The sequence below is a fragment of the Camelus dromedarius genome, chromosome 21, assembly GCF_036321535.1.
Source record: "Camelus dromedarius isolate mCamDro1 chromosome 21, mCamDro1.pat, whole genome shotgun sequence".
In the NCBI taxonomy this organism is placed as follows: domain Eukaryota; kingdom Metazoa; phylum Chordata; class Mammalia; order Artiodactyla; family Camelidae; genus Camelus; species Camelus dromedarius.
The window spans coordinates 19,785,462-19,799,948 of NC_087456.1; the positions used below are offsets into that span (position 1 = coordinate 19,785,462).

Genomic DNA, 14,487 nt, shown 5'->3' on the forward strand with positions numbered 1-14,487 from the left:
AGTGATAAGGATTATGGAAGAAATAAAGTAGGGTCAGAGGGAAAACAAGTGCAGAATAGAAGGTATTACGTCAAGAGTAGGCACAGAATGCCTTTTCATAAGATGATCTGCATGGCATGGAAGCCTGAGTCATAACAATATCAGAGATAAGAGTGGCCCACTAAAATGGGACAATAAATACAAAACCCAGAGCAGGTAAGCACTAAGCCTGTCTGAAAGGAGGGAGGGAGGAAGAAATAAAGTCAAAGAGAAGGTTTCAGATCATGCAGACTTTACGAGTCACTGAAAAGGCTTGACTACTGAAATCACCAGAGAAACAATGCAAACCAGAAGACAATGGAACATCTTTATGTGCTGAAAGGGAAAAAAACAAAAACAAAAGAGTCAAGCAAGAGTTCTATATTGAGTAAAAACATCATTTAAAATGAAGGCAAAATAAAAATTTCAGACAAGTGTAAAGAGAATTTGGTACCAGCAGATCTAGCACTTAAAAATTTTAAAGGAAACTGAAGGAAAAGAATACCAGACAGAAATTCAGATAAACACAAGGAAACATTAGAAATGTTACACATGTGGGTACAAAATTAAAAACTTTGTTTCATATTTTAAATTTTACTTGAAAGATAATTTCTTTTTGGTGGGAGAAGATAATTAGGTTTGTTTGCTTGTTTGTTTATTGTTAGAGGAGGTACTGGGGATTGAACCCAAGACCTGGTGCTTGCTTGAGCTATACCCTCCCCTGCCAAAGATAATTTATTCTTTAAAGCAAAAAAATGACAATATACAGCGCAGTTTTCTATGTACAAGTAAAATTTATGATAAAATGGCACCAAAAATGGGAGGGTAAATAGAAACATATTATTATAATAAGGCCCTTACATTTTAAGTTAAGTGTATAACAGTATTTAATAGTAGACTATGATAAGTTAGAGATAAATATTTTAAATCCTGCAGCAACAACAACAAAAAGTATGACTAATAAGCCAATAGAAGAGATAAAATGGAATACTTAAAAATACTCACTTCAAAGGAAGGCAGAAAAAGAAAGAAAAGAAACAGTAACAAAAACAGAAAATAAGTACAATTCATAAAATTTGGCAAGAAAAATAACTACCAAGCAACATATCTAAGCTAGCCTAGATTAGTGTATCTGTTGGGAATAAATGTGAAAACCAGCATTTCTACTAATGGATATAAACATATGCCTGTAGGTTTCACAAATGATTTACTGTAATATGCTCATTTTGCACTGCTTCCCTTTCAATCTGTCACACTGTACATGGTTTTCAAAATCAAGAGGTATTTTTAATAAGCCAACTGGTTTACTAATACCTTCTCATTCAAGAAAGCTTTTTGAAATACTAGGCATCATCAAATAAAAATAGCAGTTGAGGATTCGCAAGAAGGAAATCAAGTAAAATACTACACTGAAATAGTTATTTGCAAAATTCTGAATCTTTGGTTCACAGAACCATTATGTATCTCATGTGCTATATAGTTTCTTGATCAACATTTAAAGATCACAATGCAAAAATGCAATGCTTTCCTTATTTCATACCATAATAATAGGGATCAAGTAACAAATATATTAGAATTGGCAGAAGTAAATGGAACAAAAAAAAAAAACCTGTTTGCTTTTTTTTTTAATTGTTTGCTTTTAACAAATAATTACCTTGTCGACGTTAATTTGTCCTATTTGATTAAATTTAACTGGTAAAAACCACAGGCTCAATGTAAAACTGGGTCATAGTTTGAGGCCAGAGCATTGGCAACAAGAAGAGGCACTGAATGTTTTCAAGTAGAGAAATGACATGACCAGAAAGGTTAGGGGGGATCCCCTAAAGAGCTGTTTGGAGACACTGAATTTAAAGGGCTTATGTGACATCCTAGTGATCATTCTCACTTACTGGAACTGCCCGAAAGCCACCCAGATGAGAGTCAGGAATGCAGAAGAAAGATTTAGGCTGGGAATTTTTATTTAGGGGTCATCAGGACCAGATGATAGTTGAAGTTATGAAGTAAAACACATTGCTGTGAGAGGGTGTGACATAAGAAAAGAAAGGAACCCACAGAAATAATCCGAGGAACAGCAGCAGCAGTAGAATAAGCAGAAGAGGACCTCACAAAGACTCAGCAGCAGAAACCATACAGCATGAAAGAAAAAGAGATGTCAATCCGGACAAAGTTCAGGGCAAGATGCAATAAGATAAAAACCAAAACCCAGGTCCCCTGGGTGACCTGGCTGAGAGCAGTTTAAGTGGAGTGGCAGGGATGGGGGCTCAGTACACAATGAAAGGTCAGAAGAGACTGCCCCTGAGTGAACGGAAGTTACCCAGATGAACAGGGAAAGTCATCTGGTTGAAGGAAAAGAAAACGGCTTCTGTAAAGGATGGCCTGGATCCAATCCCAAGATGTTTATCCTAAACAAAAAAAAGCTGTAAAGCACACATTAAAAAAAAAAGTGAGCAAGCATAACTAATTTGTTTTTTCTTCCCCAAGCAAACTAATCTGCTGTTTTAATTACAATGCTAACTTTTTGAGAAAAAAAAAAAGTCAAAAATCTGGCAAATACACTGCTTAGCAAAATTTGATGAAAAGGTACATAAATTAGGTCACATAGAATTTATGACCAATTTTTAAAAGAAGCAAATTTATGTGTATCTGCTACATAAATTACTCTCCAATTCTGCCCCCAATCTTTTCAAGCCCAACCTAGGCAAGCAAACTTCAATCTTAATCTTCATTTTCACTCAGTTTCTCTTTTCTTAAAAAGAACTAAATATTTAGTAATAAAAGGAGACATTAAAAAGAACTCTAAATTTCCTTTACCTTTTGGAATTGAGAAAAATCAGTCAGTTCCTAAAAATCCACATTTCTGGCTACACTGGGGGAGGGGAACATAGCACAATATATATGTATGTTTTGGACCTCATTGTATGACCAGAGATGCCACACAAGAGTAGTAATGCGAAAGTTATGTCAAACTCAGATTGGACTAAAAGTGTGAAAGTACCACCTTCTCTAGCACTTGATCCAAGGAAACTATCAAAACCATTTATTATCAACTGTGTGTATACAGCAGAATTATCAGTTATGTGACGCCTCATAAAAAGACAGACACAATTCCTAATTACATCCATTCTTTCATTTTAATTACTTTGGAGAGTGATTACATATTTAACTTGGCTATCTCTAAAAAGTTAAGTTGCTTTAATGAAAGTATTTTAGATAGCTATGCCTCTATACACCAATTAGAAAGTTAATCATTCCCCTTGTTCTCACAACAAGATTTTAAAGGAGGGGGGACATGGTAGTGTTCGGTGCTTTTAAAAAATTAGAGGGCACCCAGTAAGAGAGATCATTCAGGAAATAAAGTTTATCAAAAACCCAAAATATGTAATCTGCACAGAGTCAAGAAACAGCAAGACATTCTCTTTGATGAATTTGCTCGTTTTCACTTCAGAAGAAAAATTGCACTTCACTGTGTCAGGTTCAATTTCCAGTACGCTGTGAGACTTCACTATGTAATAAGACTACTCTAGAATTTGTCTTAGAATATTTGAGACAAAAGGCACCAAAATCATAATCTATGACTAACAAAGCTCAAAATTAGCTCAAACATATTACAAATTAAACTATAAATAAGAAAATTTTCATATAATAGGATCCAAGATTATTATACCCATCAGCAAGTAAATCATGTGCTGTAACTACGGCAGACACCCCCTCATCCTACATTCGTGAATAATAAAGCAATTTATTTCCACAGATGAACACTGCATCTTAAAATGTAAAATCATCATGGTTTCACATAGGCAAACGTGTCATCACTGGCATTTGGTGTTAGAGGTGACTTTCAAAACATACATACAACCTTATCTTCCATGGTCATATCAGCCTTCCTGTACGTGACTCCATACAAATTTTACATCATTCTTTCACTACATTCCACAATCCCACTAGCAACTCTTAAAATATCAGTCCAGGTTTCCCACACACTTTCCTCAAGACAATTCAGCCCACCCAATAAAATGATATTGTGTCCCAGCTATATTTCAAAATCTCATTTAATTAAATAAGATCAAATGAAGTAAGGTGCATGAAAGTGGATTTTGCAGTCTACCATGTAGTAGACATTTAATAAGCATGTGGAACCTGAACTCAGCACAATCCTTCTAACACCATTAAGGACTAGAAGGTTCACATTTAACATCAAATTAGACCAACATCATAGCACCAGCATGAGGGCAAATGGAACAACACATCAAGAGTGGAAAGTGGGAAGAAGTAAAAGAACTTGATATAATTGCACATGAGTCACACGAGTCATGTAAAAGACTGCCAGGCCCATCGCCCTTCAGCTATATTCCTTGCTCATTCCACTGCAGGAAAAAGAGAAGGGCGCTTGCTTGCTTGGTCTTGGCTACCTGATGGCAGATGATTTCCTAAACCATATGCCTATTCTGAAGGCAGCCTTTTATTTTACAACGATCTGCTATATGCCTTCACAGCCATCACTACAAAACATCCCATGGTCTTTTTTTTTTTTGACAACTTTCCACTGAGTTATCATAATCACCCACCAAAAATCATTTACTAATGTGATAAGAACTAAATCAAGTATCAAGATAAACTGATAACTTCATTTTTGCCCAAAAACATGGTTCTGTATCTAGGGTCAATGGATAAGCTTTGGTGAGACCAAAGGATGCTTTCTCAGGGATCACATCTATCTTTTGAAGGAAAACCTGGTAGAGTTCAAAGAGAAAAAAATCTGTAAGTGGATATAAACTCCTGCTATACGTGCAGCCTCTGGAAGCTTCACCTTCTCCTGCCAGCCCACATTCAGCATCCATCAGTTTCTTCATTTGGCATCCATCAATTTCCTTATTCTAGCTAAATTCTTACCAGTGCCCCACAGCGTCTGCCCAGGGTAAGCCAGTGATCATGTCTCTCTCTGCAGGCACCCGTTTCTCTTAGACCTCAAGCTAGTTGGTGGCCCTGTAACCTGATGGGTTCCAAAAGTCATAAACTTGCAGTTATCTGGAGCTTTTTTTTTTTCTTGTCATGCTTTAAGAGTAGAAAAAATGTTCTTTCTGCACCACAACTCTGTGTTTATTAATGCCTGAACCTGTTTGCTAAAAGATAAGACTACGAAACAAAATTTACAGTTTATTGAAAAGTCAATTTAAAAGCAATCTTCCAAATTCCAAATTAAAAATACTCTAATTTTTAGTCTTAAACCTTAACTAGAGAGTTTTGGCTGTTGACTAATGTGATTTCTTCCAGCTGTTTGTTGATGTATCAAGAGAAGTATAATTATTACCCTAACAAAAAAATAAATTCAAAACGAAAGTACAGTAATGCATTTAGGCATAAACTACACTGAGAATTCAGCCTAACATAAAAACACTTAACAGCTGATAATGATTTCTTAAAAGCATTTACTTTATATTTGACAGAATGCTTCGAGAACAACAATTATGTATTCATAGTCCCCATAATTTTATTTTACAAAATATTTCCTCAAATCTCTTAGGAGATTACTACAGGGTTAAAAGCTGCTTAAGATCAAAGATCAAATAGAAAAAAAATACCCTGTAATTCTCTATAGCAGCTCATTGATCTTTCCCATCTGCTATGCAAAAAGAAGGTAAATGTTAAGTTTGAAAAAAGAAAACCTTTTTAACTGGAAATGACAGTAAACTGATTCTGGCAAACGTTCAGAGGAAATTTTTTCTTTATGAGATCCAACTCCCTTTTTCCAAAATATAAACGATGTCAACAATAGGAAAATAAAATCAGTCAATAAAGGACTGTCTCTTATTTATATCTTTCTTCCTGCAAATATATCACATGATCAGATTTCTACTATAAAACCACACGTAGTAAATGAATTTTCAACCATCAAGAGGACTTCATAAGCACAAGCTTATGGGTGAATGATGAGAGCCAGCTGGAGCCAGTCAGTGAAAAATGTCGTTAACTCAGGCCCAGAGAAATTACTTTCCTGCTATAGACCAACAATTCGCGAGTCTCCCTGGACTTTCCTTTATGTAAAAACCCAGAAGCTCTACTGTATATCTTCGCCTTAGAAACAATTAAGAAATTCCCAGAAGACAAATGATATGGCACATTTTTTAGAACAGAAGCAGCACTTTTTGTGTCATAGGCATACCGATAATTATGACCTCTGGTATCCATCAAAGTATTCTAGAATGGGGGTCTGGTTCTTTCCCTAGCATGCCATTACCTTCCCTCTCCTCTCTCCATCACTGAATTGTAGATTTAAAATGGGTGAATTTCATGGTATTAAACGATACTTTAATAAAGCTGTTTAAGAAAAAGGAAAGAGAAAGACTACTGGATCCATGTTACTAAATTAATGAGTCAATATATAAAAAATTCCCATTCTCCTCCTATATACAGAGGTGTAAATAAGTCTCAAAAAAAAAAGTGGAGAGAGAAACAAAATACACTTTTCAACAAACACTGGGACAACTGAATATCTACCTGCAAAAGAATGAACTTGAACCCTTACCCCAATTATATGAAAATTAACTCAAAATGGATCAAAGAACTAAATGGAAGAGCTACAACTCTCAGAAGAAAATGCAGATATAAATCTTGGTGACCACGCATTAGACAACATTTTCTTAAATATGACACCAAAAGCACAAATAACAAAAGGGGAAAAAAGCTAAGTAGGACTTCATCAAAATTAAAAACTTTTGTACAAAGGACACTATCAAGAAAATGAAGAGACAACTCACAAAATGGGTGAAAATATATGAAAAATCATATATATGATAACCATCTGCTATTCAGAATAAAGAACACTTACGATTCAATTAATGGGCAAAGGATTTGGACATTTCTACAGATATGTTATAAGATATAAAATGGCCACTAAGCACAAGAAAAACTCCTCACATCATTTATCATTAGGGAAACGCAAGTCAAACCATAATGAGATACCACTTTACACCCACTGGATGGCTGTAACAACATTTTTTTTAACATAAATAACAAGTGTTGCTAATGTGGACGAATTGGAACCCTCATACATTGCTGGTGTAAAATGCTGCAGCCACTGTGTAAAAGTCTGAAAATTCCTCAAAAAGAGAGTTATTACATGACCCAGCTATTCCACTCCTAGGTATACCCCCAAGAAAAATAAAAACATATGGCCACACAAAAACGTGTTAACAAATGTTCACAGCAACATTATTCACAATAGAAAGTAGAAGAAATCCCAAATGTCCATCAACTGATGAATGTGCAGACAAAATGTGGCGGTATATGCATATAGTGGAATATTAAAGCTATGCATACATCCATAAAAAGGAATGAAATCACAATATATACAAGTAACAAATTATTTTGTTGTTCACTTGAAATTTATGTTATGTCAGTTATACCTCAATTTTTAAAAAAGGATGAAGTGCTAAATCATGCTACAGTATGAATGAACCTGGAACATGTTATGCTAAGTGAAAGAAATCAGTCACAAATGACCACGTATTGTATAATTCCATTTATATGAGTTGTCCGGAATAGGATTATTCACAGAGACAGAAAATAGACTAGTAGCTGCCAGCAATAGGGAAGGGAGAAAATGCTTCTTTATGGAATAATGCAAACCTTCTGCAATTAGATAGTGGTGATGTTTGCACAACACTAAACAAGCGAAAAACCCAACTGTACAATTTTAAAATGGTGAATTTTATGTTGTGTGAATTTTATCTCAATTAAAAAAAACAGTATGTTCATGTATAACTGAAAAATTGTGCTCTACACTGGAATTTGACACATTGTAAAATGACTACAACTCAATAAAAAAAAAATGTGGGAAAAAAAAAAGAAGTGGAGGAAGGGGTGATGGTAGTGAGACTGAGACTCTGAGCAGAACTGCCCTCACCATGGCTCTTTCCTGCGATCACAGTGAATACCCGAGTCCCAGGAGAGTGGGTACACCCTATACACCGCCAAAACTTTAAGTAGACATGAGTTAAGCAGAATTACGAAGTCATGGCCACAGGATCTAATAGGCAGTTGGAGTTCACATGTTTACTAACAGAGGCAGAGCTGAATTTGGATGACCAATAGTAGCCGTGGAGAGAAGCACCTGTACCATCAGTCCCATGTGTAGACAGAGGAAGGTAGGGTCCCTCACTTAGCAACCACTGAACTTTGGCTTCTGTAGGAGATTAAAACAGGATTTTCACAAGCCAGTTGCAACCCATTAGTGGGCTGCAAAATCAATTTAGTAGGGCATTTTTAAGTGAACTAAACAAGGGATTAAAGATGAATGGAATAGAACAGATCACAGGTAATATTACTTGCTGTTTTCAGTTATAAATAAATACGTGTTTGTACTAACTCAAGATGTAAAATACATTTTTGTGAATTCTAGTTCAAAAAAAATCTGAAAAAACTAGCCTACAATAGCTAGTGAAAGTCTCTGCTGCAGACCATTAACAAAACATAGGTATAAAATAATCTATGTATTAACTTGCTTTCATTTTCATCATCAAAGCCCCAAATTTCCCTTTACAACTGGAAAAATACTGACTTTTTATAGTCCCTTTTTGGGAGAGTTTAATCACTCCAATTTGTTACATTAATTTGTTAAATACTTATTATAATCCTAAATCTGAAGATGGGGGGAGGGTATAGCTCAGTGGTAGAGTGTGTGCTTAGCATACACAAGGTCCTGGGTTCAATCCTCAGTGCCTCCATCAAAAAACAATCAAATAAATAAACCTAATTACCTCCCCCCATTTAAAAAAAAACAAAAACTAAATCTGAAGATTCTCTTGTTCCGTGTAAAAGAAATGGATATTTCGGCGATTTAGAGAACTGGTAATCTCCATGTTTCCCAAACAGAGGTCTGCTAGTGAATAGTAGGAATTAAATACTCAAGGAAGTTTCTCTCGAATATTGACAAATAGTGCTTTTGTTGCTTCTTATATTACTGTGTAATAAAAGAGAATTCAAAAATGAAAAGGCTATATTTTATAATTATTCTATAGTGTGCATTTCAACTAAAAATTTTACTTTTAAAAATATATATTTTGTTTCACAAATTAAAGATAGTATTTACTACAGAGGATTGGAGACAACCTCAATTCGATTTTATTTCAAAATTCAATTTTTTATTTTATAAATTGAACAGGAATGTTCTTGTGCTATGGTGTCTCAAATTCAGTTATTTGGTTAAAAAAAATAGTTAATAAATAAGCTCTGTAATACTTACAACACAAAAGGATGAAGGCATACTGGTGACACTATGGTGTTCAGTTTGTAAAAATTTATCAGCCTACATGCTGTGTGTGTGTATAATTTATACATATAAACTTATGTTCTTTTATATATATTTTGTGTATATATATTAAACATATGTATTATACATATGCATAAAAAGTTCAATAAAAATTTTTAAACAATTGATGGGTTTATAAAAAAATCCTTTTCATGGGTGTTTAAGTTTTTTAAAGAGTATATTGTTGCTGTTGCTGTGTTGTTTGTTGGATGGGTTCATTTTCTAATTCTAAATTTTTATCTTCAGATATAAATAAAACTTTTCTGGCTCCATGGTTCTATCCAGCAAATCACCCCCACAAAAGACACACGACAGCCTTGACGTACTTTCATGAAGGTCAAACAATAAACCACAATCACGTTTCAGATGCCCTATCTAGATGCCCAATAGAACTTTCTGCAATGGTGGTGATGTTCTATATCTGTATTGTCCAATACAGGAGCCACTAGCCACACGTGGCTACTGAACACTTAAAATGTAGGTATGTGGCTTAAGTACTAATTTTTTCATTTAAATAGCTCCTAGTGCCTAGTAGCTAAGACACCAGACACTGCGACTCTAGGTATCACCAGCATTCTCTGCTTCTCAGACATCCAGCTGTAATTACTCCTGCTAGTCACAGCACATTTACGTACCTGACTCACTGTGACTACTACAGGCACAAGAGTAAGCGTCTCTGGCTGTTTCCCCCTAGCATGTGAAACTAATCCCTCTGTTTCATCAGTATGAAAAGACTGCATGAGCAAGCCTATAAATTCAAGACTAAAATAACTAAAACAATCTTAAGAAACTACTGAAAAAAAAAAAAAGCCCTCACTAATTACAGCAGACAGGCTATGGAACATACATAGAAAACAAAAAGACCTCTTTCACAGAGGGAATTAGTTGACAGTTAAGGCTTGAATATGTCAAGTAAGGTTGTAAATCACTAAGTCTAAAAAGACCTTTGAGCAATAAAATTTTCAGAATGGTAAAGTTTTCCCATGGAGTGAGAGAATTAAGAAAAATTTGTCTAAATCAGTATTTACCAAACTATGTTTTAAGGAATAATATTCACATAGTAAAAGAAGTCAAATATGCTGCCAAAAGAGTGCCCATGGTTAAGCTAGGAAACGCCGGACTAAACAAAAATAAAATGGCTTTAGGGGGGACGTTTTTACGTATCCTTTAATAAGGTAATGTTCATTGTGAATCTTCAAGAGGGGGATTACTGAAGGTTTATGAGTCTGACCAATAAACATGGAAAATAAAGCTCTAATCAGTATTTCCCAGATTTGCCTGGTTGTAAGAATCACCTGGGGTCAAACGCACAGAATTCCAGCCTGGAGATTCCAATTCAACAGGTATGGGGCAAGGAATCTTACTCCAGGTAAGTCTTATGGTCCAGAAAACTTAGGAAACACTGATTTAGTTCATTCAGGGCATCAAAGAAAAATCTCAAACAATACATATACATAAAAATCTACACTGATTGTCACACATACATGCAACCAGGGTGCAACCGAAAAAACAGAAAATAACAAGTGTTGCCAAGGATATGGAGAAACTGGAATATAAAATGGTACAACCAGTTTGGAAAACAGTATGGTGATTCCTCAAAAAGTTAAAAGTGGAAATACCATATGATCCAGCAATTATATTCCTGGACATACTTACAAAAGAATTTAAAGAAGAGTCTCAAATAGATATTTACACACCCATGTGCATGCTGCACAGTACACAATAGCCAAAATGGAAGTAGTCCAGGTGTCCATTTTCAAGTGAATGGAAGGGACAGTAATGCTCACTATACTGATGAACAAACTGAGTGTTAATATTTAATGGTATTTAGGGTCACAGGACAAATAATCCCAATTACAAAGTCAAATGTATAGAAGTCTTTTCAGGTAGAATCCAGTGAGGTGGGAACTCTCTCCTCAAGCAATTTCTATGAAAAAAAATGTTTGGAGTGCAAAAACTAAATTAAAATAAGAATACAAATATATTTAAGGTGAAGTCAAAAACTTTGACTCTGATGCAACTGAAAAGGAAAGCCTCATGTGAGTCTACACAGGAGGGGAGAGGGTAATTCAAACAACCTGCAGCAGCATCATGAACTTTCATAGAAAAAGTTCACAGAATCCCTTTTACAATTACAGGCTTGGAGCTTTCTCATCTGTGACCGTCTTTGTGAATGTCCTAGTACTCCCCTTCCTTTGTATTTTCCTAAGAGAGGAAGAAATCCTTTCATGAATGGAACAATACCCTTGGTGTTGTAAGGCTATCTTCGCCTGCTGTTTGGCTTAAGGCCACTGGGAATTATGCACACCTGTTAGTGGGAGAAACCTGGTCCTCCAATCGGGTCATATTATGCAGAAGCAAATTATAGGGAACCCTTAATCTCTGTTTTGTGCCCCTCCCCTTGGCCTGCCATTCCTGAGCACGCACATATAACAGACATTTGTTTATAGCTTCCAAATGAATATACGCTGCAGCTCACTGGTGAAGCAGAACCATTAAGGCAAACATTGGCTCTGCTCCCTCAAAGCTTACGATTAACTCAGGTAGGAATCTAATGCCTTGGGAAGGAAGGTTCGTTTTCCTACTGGGTACATAACCACTGTGTCCATCTAACCTCAGGCTACCTTCTCTACCCTCTAGGATTCTTGCCTGCAGACTTCCATACAAAGTCTCCAGGTACCCAACTTCAGACTTGAAGCTCAGTGTTTAAAACATTCTTCCTTAAATGATAGAATTGTAGTAGTTCTGTCTACTCTGGAGTTTGTGTATTCTTTATTGTCACTTGTGTTTTTCATTCTCTTCTTGCATTAACATTTTCATTCACCTACACGTATTTTGGCTTAAGAAGTTTTGCTCAACTTCCTCTTGCCAACCAGTTCTGGTTTCACCAAGGAATAAGATTATAATAAATGCTGAACTTTTTTTAATACCTCTGAGTCTGATCCTCAAATTGGACATTTCCCCACCTATTACAAGTATAATATGATATTCACTAATTTCTCAAACAGAATTTAATACACAGTCAGACATCAATAAAAGCTTAATCTATTTGGGAAACTCCAGAACATAACTCCTCAGACAGCAATAGTCTATATAATCAATACATATGTAACATTAAAAGGCAGTCTCCAAGACGCTGATGAAAGAAACTGAAGAGGACATCTACAGTTGGAAAGATATGTTATGTTCTTGGATTGGAAAAATCAATACTGTTAAAATGGCCATACTACCGGAGGCAATCTACAGATGCAATGCAATCCCCACCAAAATACCAATGGCATTTTTCACAGAACAAGAACAAATAATTTTAAAATTTGTATGGAAACACAAATGACCCCAAATAGCCAGAACAATCTTGAGAAACAAGAACAGAGCTGGAAGAATCACACTCCCTGACTTCAGACTATATTACAAAGCTACAGTAATCAAAATAGTATTGTACTGGCACAAACACAGACACATAGATCAATGCAACAGGAGAGGCAGCCTGGAAATAAACCCCCACACTTACGGTCAATTAATCTACAACAAAGGAGGTAAGACTATATATACAATGGAGAAAAGACAGTCTCTTCAATAAATGGTGCTGGGAAAACTGGACAGTTACATGTAAAAGAATGAAATTAACACATGCTCTAACTTCATATATAAAAATAAACCCCAAACTGATTAATGACCTAAATGTAAAACCAGAAACTATAAAACTCCTAGAGGAAAACAAAGGCATTACACTCTTTGACATAAATCAAAGCAATCTGCTTTTGTATCTGTCTCCTAAAGTAATGGAAATAAAAGCAAAGCAAACAAATAGGATCTAATTAAACTTAAAAAACTTTTGCATGGCAAAAGAAAACATCAACAAAACAAAAAGACAACCTACAGAATGGGAGAAAATATTTGCAAATGATATGACCAATAAAGATTAAGTACTCAACATATATAAACAGCTCATACAACTCAAAAAAAAAAAAAATCCCCAGTTAAAAATGGGCAGACGAACTAAAGAGACACTCTTACAGAGAGGAAATGAAGATGGCCAACAGGCACATGAAAAGATGCTCAACATGGTTAATCAACAGGGAAATGCAAGTCAAAACCACAATATCACCTCACATCTCTAAGAACGGCTATCTTCAAAAAGAACATAAGTAACAAATGTTGGCAAGGATGTGGAGAAAGGGAACCCTTGTGTTGCTGGTGGGAATGTAGATAGATGCAGCCACTATGGAAAACAGTATGGAGGTTCCTCAAAAAACTAAAAATAGAAGCAATTCCACTCCTGGATATATATCCAGAGAAGAGGAAAATGCTAAGTCAAAAAAACAGCCAGCAGCTTAGTCTAAGAGTAAGAAGAGGACTGTTAACATCGAGTCAACTTAGACAAAGTGGAGACCGGGCTGTCCTATGTCTTTAAAATTGATTTCCATGAATCTAACCCTAATCAGAGCACAGTTTAAGGAGAATATAAGAATTTCCCCTTCCTACTATTGACCTAAGGGATAAATAGCACTAATAAGATTCTGCTATTTTTTAAGCCAATCTCAAATCTTTATCTGAATTTCAAATTGTGTTTCAGGTGCCCAGAGTCTAATAGCATATGACAAAGTTAACAAAGAAAATGAACTCAAGAGAGCTAAGTTAGAAAACCCCTACAGGTGTTAAGAGATAGTCCTTTGCAAACCAAGAGATTAGGAATTTAATTTGTGCAAGTATAGAGGGGACTTCCAGTCATCTGTCTGGGAGAGCTTAGTGCAGATAAGAACTTAAGTTGCCTGAATGACCTAGACTTAATTCCACAAACATTCTCACTTCTGAAATGGGCTTTGGAGCTTTGCCTTTGAGTGAATATCTTTTAAAAAAAAAATTCCTGGAAAGGAAAGAATTAACGACTTATAAAAAGTAAGGCACTATTAGACATCTGCTAAGATTGAACAACATATGAACATATAACCAATGAACTGCCCCACAGATCAAATTCATTCAAGATCACAAGCAGTTAATTCCATGTCACACTTTTCAAAACCTTGCGAGAACTGGTTTGCTTTTCAGTCTTTACCTCCCCATTTCCTAAGGTAACTTGGAGACCCAGAGTGTAATTATATCAACTGCCTCTGAAAACAAAGACCAAATACTCAAAAGAGTGAAGAGGATGCTGCATGGTC

General features: G+C 35.5%; 1 protein-coding gene across 2 annotated transcripts in view; it reads right to left on the reverse strand.

The window, feature by feature from the left end:
* The window catches only part of SMYD3 (SET and MYND domain containing 3), a 558,077-nt gene that overhangs the window by 489,456 nt on the left and 54,134 nt on the right, over positions 1 to 14,487 (reverse strand). The window lies entirely within an intron of this gene.